The 12,240-nt window shown below is 32.1% G+C and overlaps 2 protein-coding genes across 7 annotated transcripts in view; one reads left to right on the forward strand and one right to left on the reverse strand.

The window, feature by feature from the left end:
• LOC126751117 (transmembrane and coiled-coil domains protein 2) overlaps nucleotides 1-6,680 on the reverse strand; it is a 64,899-nt gene extending 58,219 nt beyond the window's left edge. Inside the window, exons 1-2 of one of the 4 annotated variants that reach the window (XM_050461103.1) lie at nucleotides 6,575-6,676; nucleotides 5,976-6,123 (exon numbers count right to left, since the gene is read on the reverse strand). The gene's annotated coding sequence lies outside the window, so the exon portion shown is untranslated. Of the gene's footprint in view, nucleotides 1-5,975 lie in introns of all 4 variants that reach the window. The other 3 variants (XM_050461102.1, XM_050461101.1, XM_050461105.1) reach the window with 3 other exon arrangements.
• Nucleotides 6,681-7,383: 703 nt separating this feature from the next.
• Nucleotides 7,384-12,240, forward strand: part of LOC126751108 (histone-lysine N-methyltransferase, H3 lysine-79 specific) — a 130,159-nt gene continuing 125,302 nt past the window's right edge. The window contains exons 1-2 of one of the 3 annotated variants that reach the window (XM_050461074.1): nucleotides 7,384-7,996; nucleotides 8,585-9,252. The gene's annotated coding sequence lies outside the window, so the exon portion shown is untranslated. The remainder of the gene's footprint in view (nucleotides 7,997-8,584; nucleotides 9,253-12,240) is intronic. The other 2 variants (XM_050461071.1, XM_050461072.1) reach the window with 2 other exon arrangements.

Raw genomic sequence — 12,240 nt, forward strand, 5'->3', positions numbered from 1 at the left:
CATTTGACAGAACAAAAAAAGGTATAACTTGAGAAAATATTTGAATTAGTTTCACTTATTTAAGAAAACAACTTGAATTAATGGAGATATACAATTCTTTATATTTTAAGTAAAATTTCATGAGTTAAATACAATAATATTCGTGTTTAAAAATTCATATACAAAACCCTACAAACAATTTTTAGTATATCGTCAACTGAAATGCAAAACAGCGTATCATAAAAAATTTAAATTTGGGTTTTTTATTGCTTACGATTCACTACATTATATTATATATGTAATATCGCAAAATTTCAAGTTTACGCTCTCTGATATAACCAAAATATAATCATATTATAGCCAAAACCAAAATTTTGTTTCAATATCGTTTTTCCTTCACTTATGAAAAGTGATGTTACGTTATTTTGCATTTTAACTGACGATATGTGGAATTAATACCAGTATATAGGACATACCTATTTATGTACGTCTTTTTACATTTTGGTTTACTGTAAACTCTACTCTTCTATGCAAAAGCGACGTGCGAAAGTAATTAGCAATGAAGGTAAAAGTTAGAAACATTTTGCCAGCCACAGTTGACGTCATGAAATGATAATGCCGGCTAAGCAAAGCATTTAACGATTGGCTGGCACACGCACAAATGACAAACAAACTGATGAAGGTGCGTGACTCTCCAGTACATAAAGACCGACACGTAAGCCACGGAATACTTACAGAACATAAGCAAATGCTTTGAATAGTTTCAGTGACGCGACCCAGTGTCAGCAAAATAATGCATTTTTTGTTATTGTGATTCACCGTCTTGCATGCAACGAACAAATAATTTAATTAAGTAAAATTACTTAACAAAACAAAACAAGAAATTGGCATAGATGACATAGACAGACAAGCAGATTGACCAGCAAATTGTCAATTACAATGCCAAGCACGCGAATTCAACGATTATCTCTCACGAGTTTCCGCGATTTAACAAAAATTAGGCAATGAATACAACTAATTGAGGCATGTGGACTCGTGTACTCGTCAAAAGAATATGCGAATGAAAAGAAATGTCAATTAATAACTCGACTTAACGTCGTGTGTTCATGTGTATGTAACCAGTTTCTTATACAGCTGCTTATGCATACGTGAAAATAGACTGTCACGCAGTGACACGAGGCGCGGAAAATGGCGACAAAAAATAAATATACAATAGGTGCGCGTATGATGCTTGGGCAACGAGGTGATTGGCAAGGAATTTAAATATATTATGGCACACAATTGCAATTTGCGTTGTAAAGTAAATAAACAGTGTTGCAACATAACTAATGACAAACGTGGAGTTAAATCATATGTAATAATAACTAAAAATGCTTATTTCAATTGGCAAGATACTTTGGACCCCTAGTCTGTAGGTGTATGGCACTATTTTTAATAACAATTTTTTTTTATGTTGAAAAATTACATAAGAATGGCAAATACAAGTACTTCAGAAACGAATAATAATTTAACTGATTTTAAAACCGACTGTGTCAATATGAAGCGCATAACCAATGTGCAACCTAAATTACTAAAAAGATAATTTAAACCGTTATGCACAAGTGCACATGAAATGATTCATAACGTATCCGAATTCATACATTTCTGTGATTATAAGTGCCGACACTGATCCGAGTCATAAATCAAAGAAAATCCTTTTTCGTCTACTCTTATCTGTGCTTCAATGGACTGCGTGTAAAACGTACACAGACATGTGAATTTATATCTGAAATGATTAGATATGTAGACGCAACAAAAAAGGCGGCAAATTCATTTATATATAAATAAAATTTTATGACTTTTTAAACAATTTTATATTTAAAGTTACCATAGCTTTTATATTTATTATAGGAAAAGTACAAAATTGTGAAATACATACTATGTATCTATTTTGATACAGTAGATCACATAATTAGAAACTGACTGGGGTTTACTCAATCACTGTTAAAACAATATCGGTTTATTCAGTAGCAAAGGAAAAGATAATATACATATGTACATATGTATATCATATTTAGGAAGTGAAAACGCGTACAAAAAATAAATTATTTACTGAAACTAATTAAACAGTAGTGAACGGTACGAAAATAGCCTGAATAGAATTTTTGATGAATGCCTGAAATGTATATATGTACCACCATAGGAGTTTAATACAGAGTGAAGAAAGTTGACAAGGTTAGCAATCCTGATATGAGAGCCGTTGAACACATAGTTTTTTTCTGGGTTTCCGTTGTTTATAATAGACGATGATGCCTAAGAGAAAGTCCAGAGGGATCAAACTAAAAACTGCAAAGTATGTCAGGTGCATTGATCTGAAAATTTAATAGTTGGTAGAAACATGCTGGTCAGCCAATATCAACAATTACTTTAGAGTTTTTTTTAGAGAAGATTTAAAGTCATTTAGGAAGTCATTAAAAAGAAAAAAGTAACACGGAAATTATTGATAGGGCAAAGAACAATGTTCCATATAAATTATTGTATAGAAAAATATGGAAATAAGTAAACATGGAAACATAAAGAGTGCCAGTGTTTTAATAATTAAATATGTGAATGCGTTTATTTTTATAAAGCAAAGTCTAAAAGGCATTTGCATCAGATGTTGAAGGTGTCGTTGAAAAAATCGAAGCAGTAATATCAGCAGACTGTGGTTTTTCGCATTAATTTTTACTTTTTGTTCACAGCAGACCACGAGTACGACCTTTAAAGTTAAACAGCTGAGTCAAAACATAAAAAACATACACACTTGATTACATATCATGCATAGTGCTCGTCCAACTGGTCAGCTGTGATTGCCGAATGACAAATATGAAGATAGTATATGTACATACTTATATTTACATAAGTCCCACAAAATCTGCTGGCAAGCTTCTCTTAACTTACATAAGTGCCAACAAGCATAAATATGTACATATGTATGGTGCATGTAATACATTTCATAAACTTTAAAATTTTGATCGTTTAGGTTGAGAACGGATGTCTTTTGAAGTGGATGGGAGGAATATGTCAAATGCGGCGCAATACGTATAATGTATGTATTTATGAATGTATGGATGTTTCTTTGTTGCACATTCATGCAATTTAAGGCACTTTAGGCTGTTTTACAAGTGCGTACATAATTGTTGTAGCTGTCAGAGTCAATGTCAACAATAAATATTTAAAATACAGTTGAACTTCTCTAACTCGAATCACCATAATCCAAAAAAAAATTCGAGTTATAGAAGTTTTGATTAAAAAATAAAATTTTTCCAAACGCAAGATGTAGATTTATAAACAGTTTTATTTATTTACTTTTCTAAAGTTTTTTGCTTACGCACATAAAACATGTATTCGGTAAATTTTGGCTGAAATACATTCTCTCTGAAACAAACCAGCAGATTTAATGAAAAGAGATTCTAATCTGTTTAGTTATTTGTGGTGAACGTCAGATGTATTAGGTTTCCGTTACAAGATTTTTGGATGACGGTTCAATAATTTCATACTCATCGTTTTCCATGATCTAGCGCCATATATTCGTTGGGTCAAAAATATTCGGATCTACAGTTTGTTATAAATCCGGCTGAGCAATTCTCATTGCTCAACTCAATAATATCTGTAAAAGTATTATTTGAAGGGATAAATACGTGTGGCGACTTCTACGCGAGCACCTGTTTACAAAGTGGGATTACACCGAAAAATAAGACTTAGAGAATCACGTGCCAATTTAAAAGTTCTATTTATGAAAGAAAACTTGTATGAAATTTAAATTCTATTGCGAATTCAGGAGTTCGAGTTATGGAAGTTCAACTGTTTTACAAGAAGTAGATTAAAAGGTAACTAAATTTATTTAACATATGGATTTTATCAACATATAAAATGTGCATTCTTTTAATTTTATATCCAAATATTAAAGAGCAAAAATTATATTTTTAAATTATATACTATTTTCCATCTTAAATAATATAATATAACAGAGAACTGACAAATTTAACTTTAACAAACAGCTTTAAAACAAAAAAACTTGCAAACACACACGCCAATCCAGACACCGGCACTGTCAGTGCCCCAGTCAAATCGGCTGAACCCTCACAAAATACGAATGTACATAGTACATACATATGTATATAAATACATATGTACATACATATGTGTATTAACACTTATATATAGCGAAAATAAAACCTAAGAGCACGAATTTAAGTTGCCGACGTCACAGGTGGCAGCACCATCAATGAAAACCAACGAGAAAGCAAAGAAAGTAAATAAACCTAAAAGTATATGTATATGTACATATGCTAGAAAAACAGGCGGATTGGCCGTAGGTGACATATCGCTTTGTGAGCAAATAGCTCAAGTGTGAACGTTTCCGCTAGCAGACCCAGTAAATACAATGCAAACAAATGTACGAACATAAGAGCATTAGCAACAGTAATGGCAAAACAAGCACAGAATCAAACAATATAAAAGTGACAACAATTCGACACAAACAAAAATAAGTGTGAACATTAAATGTCAAAATGCAACAAATGATATATAAATGAAAAATGTTTGTGCACGTTCCTGCATGTTTCGCTGTCCAATAAATTTGTTTTGGTGTATTCATTTGATTTGCCATTTGTATGATATTTTTGGGACTTCGTCTGTGGACTTCAACCATCAGTCAGCCAGCTGTCATAGAAGTTTCCTGGCATATAAGGATCAGAAGGGAAAATTGGTGGCGCATGGCAGTGGCAACATCACTGCCAGTACACTTTCCTTGCTGTTTATAACGTAATTATATTATGAAGAAATGATATTCATATTTACTATATGTATATGAATTACGAACATAGTGGGCTCAATGGGTTAAGGATAACAACAGCGGTACAGCGGTAATTTTCATGATAAAAACAAAAAATCGTAACCGAAACATCGCAATGAGTTTTCGCTCAAAAGTAAAAGATATCTGACACATCTAGCAAGCTTGTAAAAATATTTGTATTGCCCCAAGAGCTTAAAATATAGTAATTTTTATGAATGATTTGTTGCTTTTTCATTTAATTTGGTTCAGCTTCGCAGATTAAAATAGATTTAATTCAATTGGGTGACTATTGTTGCAGCATGAACAGCGCGCCATTGTTGACACTATGGTATGTATGTATGTATACCCCTGTCTTTTGCAGCTTACAATCCCATAAATGTTTACTTGAGATATATTGTGATTTGTGAGCTGGAGTTTACCGGCTTGACGACCAACCAATTGTAAGTTGGTTATGTAGGCAAAAGTATTTTCCATTTCAATCAGACGATTTGTACAGCAGGCATACGTACATACACACACATGTATGTACATATGTATGTTCAAATATGTTAGTCACCAGTGGCCTGTAGATTGTCTGTAATTGATTTGGAATGCATGTAAACTTTCTTCGTCGCAACTTTCTTCTTAATATTAAATTGAGTCTAATTGAATTTATTGTTATTTCTTTAATTGCTATTATTATGATGTCCATACTTTAATAAGCATTATATTTTTCCACAGTGCTCAAATTATTTCGCAAATGTAATTTATCCTTTAAATATTAATATAATTAATGCATTACCAAATGCACCCTATGCACACCCTTCATTATAACATTTTTCTGAAGCCCGCTGCACATAAAAAGTTTGCACCGTATACATTTGTATATGTATGTACATACGTATGTTTAGATGTCACCAAATTGAACGCTTACTTTATATCTGCGAATTATGCACCTTCATATAAAGGTAGTCATAATTATTTCCAAATATACATATGTATGTATAATTCATTCAATATTATTGTTTCAAATGTTTTTTATATTTTCGTCCTGTGCTAAAGCAGATGAGATTTTGATGTAGGCGTTTACAACTACAGTTCATAATTTCCTCTAATTACATTAGATTATTTTCATACATTTTATATTTTTTGAGTTTCTTAAGTTTTCTTAGTTTATGCAATATTTTTCCAGCTTCCTTACCTCTTTATTTTTGTTTGTCTTCCATTTATTTTTCTCGCATTCCGTTTTGTTTTGCTTTCCTTAGCAGTTTTCCCCTGCAACAAACGACACTCCTTTTTTTACCAGGCAATTCACGTCTTTGTTATTTGTTTAGACAAAACCAAGTTGTCTACTTTAGGATAGTATTTTATTAGAAATATATTGAAACTTTTGAAATAAATGTATCTAACTCAATTTTTCCCGACTCTTTTACACTTCAACGAGAGATACAAAATAAACTGTGTGCTCAATTTTCTTTCATTTTCTTTTCTTCTTTTCCGCTTAGTCTGCTGTTGTTTTATTTTACTTTTTTTGGTAGCTTACACGCCACAAAATTGATTTATATTTTTAATCTTGGCATTAAAAATTACACAAATCAATCACAAAATTAACTTCTTCAAGCTAAACGTTAACCTTAAACAAACCCAACATTGTAAATAAAACGCCGTATAAAAGTTTTCGAATTAAATACACGATACAGGAAAATTAAACGAACACATCTGCCAATAAACGCACGATAACAATTTTCTCTTAAGCCAATTACACTCTGCACGTTTTTGCAACTGTGAATGTATAATAACCTTTATTTTAATAACACTTTTATTTTGTTTAAAAAATTCTCTACTGATCAGACACTACAAAATTTCTGCACTTCCAAATCGGACTGAATCTACGGCGACTCTGTTCGTAAAAATCCACAACAAAATCAAACTGCAACAATTAACAATGTTGTCATGTTTAGTTGTCTCCGCCAAAAAGGGCGTTACCAATGAGATTTGGAATGAAAATGTATTCTTTCTTTAAAACACATTTCGCAAATAACATTACGCTTTTTAATAAATTATTCATAATAACTGTTTTAATATTAATGTTTATTAATTAAGAATTAAAATTAAATAAATTTCACTTTTCATTTTATAACCACAACACTGTTTACCTCTAGGATGCCACAGCTTCTAAAGAATTACAGTGCCATCTTACGGCAAGTAGCGAGCTACTTTTATTTGACTCGAGTCCGCTAAACAAATAACTACAATTTAGTATTTAAAAATATTTGATTCATCATTCGACCAGAGAATAATAATAAATAAGAAAGTACAATTGTTGTTCATTAACATTCTCTACTCAAAAATCTAGTTGATATACTTCGTTATTGTAAAGTTTTGTTAGTATCACAGCAGATATCTGTTGCCACGAAATTTCTCAATTCATTGCCAACGCCCATGGCGAAAAATCCGCTGATAAATGCCTCAATTGAACCTTCGTTAAGTTAATTGAATATATGACAGCTATTTCAAAATGGCCGACACCCAATTCAGCGTCGCCATGACGCATTCAGCGCAAGGTGCGAAGCTATAGGAACATTCAGTACTGTGGAACAGTCGGGTGGCTGAGAACGTGAAAAGTTGATTTATTTCAGTTCCTTCTTCAATTGCCAGTGAGCCAGACGATTAAATTGAAAAGGGGGGAAATGGCGCAAACTGTTAATAGAACGTGTGGAGGATTGAAATTATGCTACAAATTTGAACAGAGCAGTGAAAATAATTAATTTTAGAAAAAATCGGAGTGATTTGAAGGTGCTCTGCTAAAAGGGTGTAATTTATAAACAAGAGCAAAGTGAAAAAGGAATATTGTGTAGAGCCGAAATGAGCATCGATTGAAATAGATAGATGAAGAAAGAAGTATGAATGAAAAACCGAATGTGTTGAGCGAAGAAAATTAGTAAAGTGACGATTATGAGTTCATAAAAAGTGTAAAGTAAAAGTGGAATAAAAATTATTAAAGTATAAAAATGAAAAATACATAATTGAAAAGTTAAGTGTGTAAAGTGTGAACCAAAAATTATTTAAACGTATTGAACCGAAGAGTGGTATGCAATGGAAGAGAAGAGAAGGCGAAAAGTGCAAAACGTATGTGAGAAGAATGCAAACGTTGAAAAAATTAAGAGCCTGAAGAAACAACAATAATAAAAACAACTATAAGCAGCAAACAAAAAGCAAAAAGTAAAAAAACCGAATCAATTAAATAAAACAGCAAAAATAGCAACTGCAACAACAACAACCGCGATTAAGACAACCGACTACACTGACGCCGACGTTGACGCTGACTGCAGCATATATTGAGCTAGACGGTGCGACTGAAGACGTCAAGACTTTGTAAAGTTGATAGCAGTCTTTCAATACATACAAAAATAGCTGATGGTGACGAAAAATAGAATGTAGAAATCAGAAGTTAGAGGAAGCTATAGAGGGATGGAAATGTATTAAATAAGTGGAAACACCGACAAGGCAAATGAAAGCAAGCAGTTAATTTTATTTATTTTTTATTTCATTAATTTTAATATATATACATGCGTACGTGTGTGTACACTTGTGTGGGACAAAACAAAACAGCGAAAAAAGTTGAAATAAGGTATAAAAACGTAGAAACGGGTGGTTTCATAAGTGTATAAAATATGTACATATCTACGAAAATTCGTCGAAAGCAAAGCAGAGTGGAGTTTGAACAACTGTTATACAATAAAGAAACGATAAGTTGCAATAAGCAATTATTTGTGTACAACTTTATTTTAATAAATTTTTGTTACATAGTTTGAAAGTTTTCATTTACGCATACGAATAAAGACATTTAATTAATGAATATATGTAATTAATTCGCAAATTGAAATCAGTTGTTAAATAGGCGAGAAAAGCCAGAGGTGAACATTTTACTTGCATATGAAAAACCTTGTTAAATGTGTTTGTATCGCGGATTTAAGGCATTATAAATATATTAAATATAAAATTTGGAATACGTGCGCGAAAAGAGAAATTATAATAAAGTTAAAACCATTATTTATGCATATGTTCGAGTATACTAACTAAAACAATTAAAATTAATTGGCAGACAAAAATTAGAAAATTAATTTGATGAAACAAATGTCATAAAAAACTCAACTGTAGACAATTAATATAATAATAATAATTTAAATTTACGGTTTCATGAATTGAATAGAGAAATGTCTTCCCCGCAAAAATATCGAAAGTGCTAAACTCGCATTATAACCGAGACAGATTGTTTACAGTTTACACATATGTAATTAGCATTGAAATAAGAAAAAAAATTGCTAGGAATTTTTATTACAAAATGCCAATATTATACGCGTGAAATCGTGAGAAAGTTTACGTTCGCCGGTTTTAAATCATAAAAACTCTACCGAGTATAGTGGAAGAAAAGTGGTCGCCGTCGTCAACATAGAGATTTAAATCAATCAAATAAGGTGTGTATAATTGTCATATTTGAAATTTTAGCATGAAATTTACGTGTGATATGTATTTTCGATTACAAATCAATCGGCGGTTTGTAACACTTACAAATATTTGCTGAAATTAAAATCACAACAAAAATGTGATCATCTTAGTAATTAAAGTAAATAGTTTTTAATTAACTAATTTGCTTCATGAGGAAATAATACTTTGAAGAAATTGATTTGTTGGGTGGAAAGATTCAGATATTTACATATCCCGCAATATTGTCAGATTTTGTTCGATTTCTTTGCATATAATAATTTATTGGATTACATTGCCTCTAACATTATATGTTTATTCATATGAAAAGTTCTAATCTCAAAAGAAGATTTATGAGCTACCTATTTTAACTAGAAACAAAAAATAAATTACTGTAAACTACAAACTCAACTAAAGTTCAACTAAACTAAAAATATATTACAAGTTGTTAGATAATAATAAATAATAAAAAAAAATATTTAAAACTTAAATATGTATTTGTATCCTTGATTTATAAAAGTTAAGCTATTAAAATGTCTTACGATCTAACTACTTTTCTATATATGTATGTAAATGTCAAATAACAAATAGTATATTCATTGTCCAAAATGCTTCAGCCATGCAGCTGTAGCCAAAAACCAATTTAAATTTAAGCAGTTGATATATCCAAAGAAACGAAAAATAATACACCAAAATAATGCAAGCAATTTCTGTGTATCTACTAAGTCTGTGAAGTTAGTTGGGCGCGCGCAGCAACTCGTTACCCAGAGCCGACAATAGTGGGCAGCTGCAGCACCAATGGCGGCCACAAGGCACATGCTAACTGATTGTTTGTTTAGCTTTTCGTTCTTCCGACTCTACGCCAGTTCTGCGCCAGTAGCTTCTAAGCAAGTAAAGTAATGCAGCAAAATTTTAGTAGTGAATTTTATTTCAAAGCAATGCACTAGTGTGTACAAATTAATGTGTGATGCATTACTGTCTCGATTCTGGCTGCCTGATCTTTTTCACTTCCATGATATTTTTAAAAAGCTTGTTGGTCGTCGCACGTCCTCTACGGCAACCGCTGCATTCTACACGCATACATGTGGATCTGTATATATGTAGTTTGCCGCTGTTATGCTTATCTCGTTTCGTTCGTGTTATATGCTTCGGCTGAATACAATATAATATGTTTTTTTTTTTTTTTCATTTATTTTACGTTTCTTCTTCATTGTCGACATCAGCGCTTTGGTTTTATGCTCGCACTTCACTTCAATTTCAATTGCCGCTTCTACTATGTATGGCCTCGTATGGCCTCACTATCTTCTGAGTTTGGCCACCCATTCTTACATACCTACGTGCTTACACATAAACGTTGGTACATACGTATATATTTTCTGTTTTGTCTATCTATCTGTTTGCTGTTAATTTAAGTTTCCTTTTCGTAAATGTGTTTGTGTGTAGCTGTTTCCATTTGAAACCAGTTTCGTGTCGCAGCTGCCGCCCTCCTCATCCCCACACCTCTATCGATCACTCGGAACACTTACATACGTACACCTGCCTTTGCGCCCGCCTGCACATCATCATCATCAGCTCCATTTTAGCTTTTTCACTGTTTGCTGCTGCGGTTGGAGTTATGCTGCTGCTGCGTTGTTTATCGCTGCAATGGTTTTTATTATTAAGTTTTGTCTTCTGCCTGGCTGCAGCTGGCCATTGCAACAAAAATTGTTTTTGTTGTCTGTTTTATATACGTATTACTGCTATTGGCTCGTCTGCAGTTGCCGCATTTCTTCTATTACACTTAGCTGTTGCCGTTGTTATTTATATTCGTCTAACTTCAGCTGTGCCTCCATATTTCGTTACGGGCATTATTCGTTCTTCTTTTCCTCCATCGTCAGTGATTGTTAATGTGTCGGTCCAATTGAGCACACGAGCCAAATATAAAATGGTAGTTCGTTCGATTTCTTGATTGTTGTTGTTTGGGGAACTCATACAAAGTTTCATTTAATGCTACAATTTGTTGGCATTCATGCTTTACCCCACTTCTATCGTTGCCATCGTTTCTATTTTTGTTAACATTGTTAGGTTATGTACATATTGTGGAATGCATTTTGTATTAGCATTTGAAATCGAAGTGTTTTTGTTTCAGAAATTGGTGTGATTTACATGCAAATTGTAAATAAACTATTACTCTAAAAATTCGAATTGTTCATACCGGTGTATAAAATCCTCAATTGTACATAAAATGTATAACATTTAATAAAAATCTATTTTTGAATCCCAACATTTGGGTTGTACTAGTTCCAATTATTAAGTTTTTGATGGTTTTATAATTTACATTATGTTAATGTGTTTGAAGTGTTTTATAATTATGTGTTTAAGGAGGTATTCTCAGTCCAGAGGTCTCAATTTTAGTAACATTTGGTAAAAAAAATTTTATTATATGTGACCTGGTCTACGAAAAGGGAGCTAACGTGTGAAAACTAGTTTTCTGAGAAAAGCTGTTAAAAATAATCGTCAGTTTTTCGTTATCTCATTAGTTGTTCTCCTTTTTTTGACACCTAAGCCCCCTTTCCGTAGACCAGGTCACATATAATTTTTATCAGTTATTTATACCTGCGTACATTTTTATGTTTTAATATTCGAGTTTACAAAAGTAATTTTTAAAAATAAAAAATAAAAAATCACAAAGTTTCACGATGGGAAAAAGGTGTGTCCGTCATTCGCTTGGTCATTTTAAAACAAACAAAGCTATAATCTCATTGAGTACAAATAGCATTATGGTGGAAATCTGGAAAACTGCAATTTTTTTTCCGAAAAATGACGGCTCATTTTAAAATATCGGTATTTTAGTGATTGGTTAGCTTTTCGGAATTTTTATAAAAATAATACAAATGAATTTTTTGTCGCTTTTCACCATTAAAGGTTCTTTGAAGAAAATGTTGGAGAAACTGATCAGAAGGTGTGAAAATATTTGTGGTGATTATTGTGATGTGAAATAG

The sequence above is a fragment of the Bactrocera neohumeralis genome, chromosome 2 (assembly GCF_024586455.1).
Source record: "Bactrocera neohumeralis isolate Rockhampton chromosome 2, APGP_CSIRO_Bneo_wtdbg2-racon-allhic-juicebox.fasta_v2, whole genome shotgun sequence".
NCBI lineage: Eukaryota > Metazoa > Arthropoda > Insecta > Diptera > Tephritidae > Bactrocera > Bactrocera neohumeralis.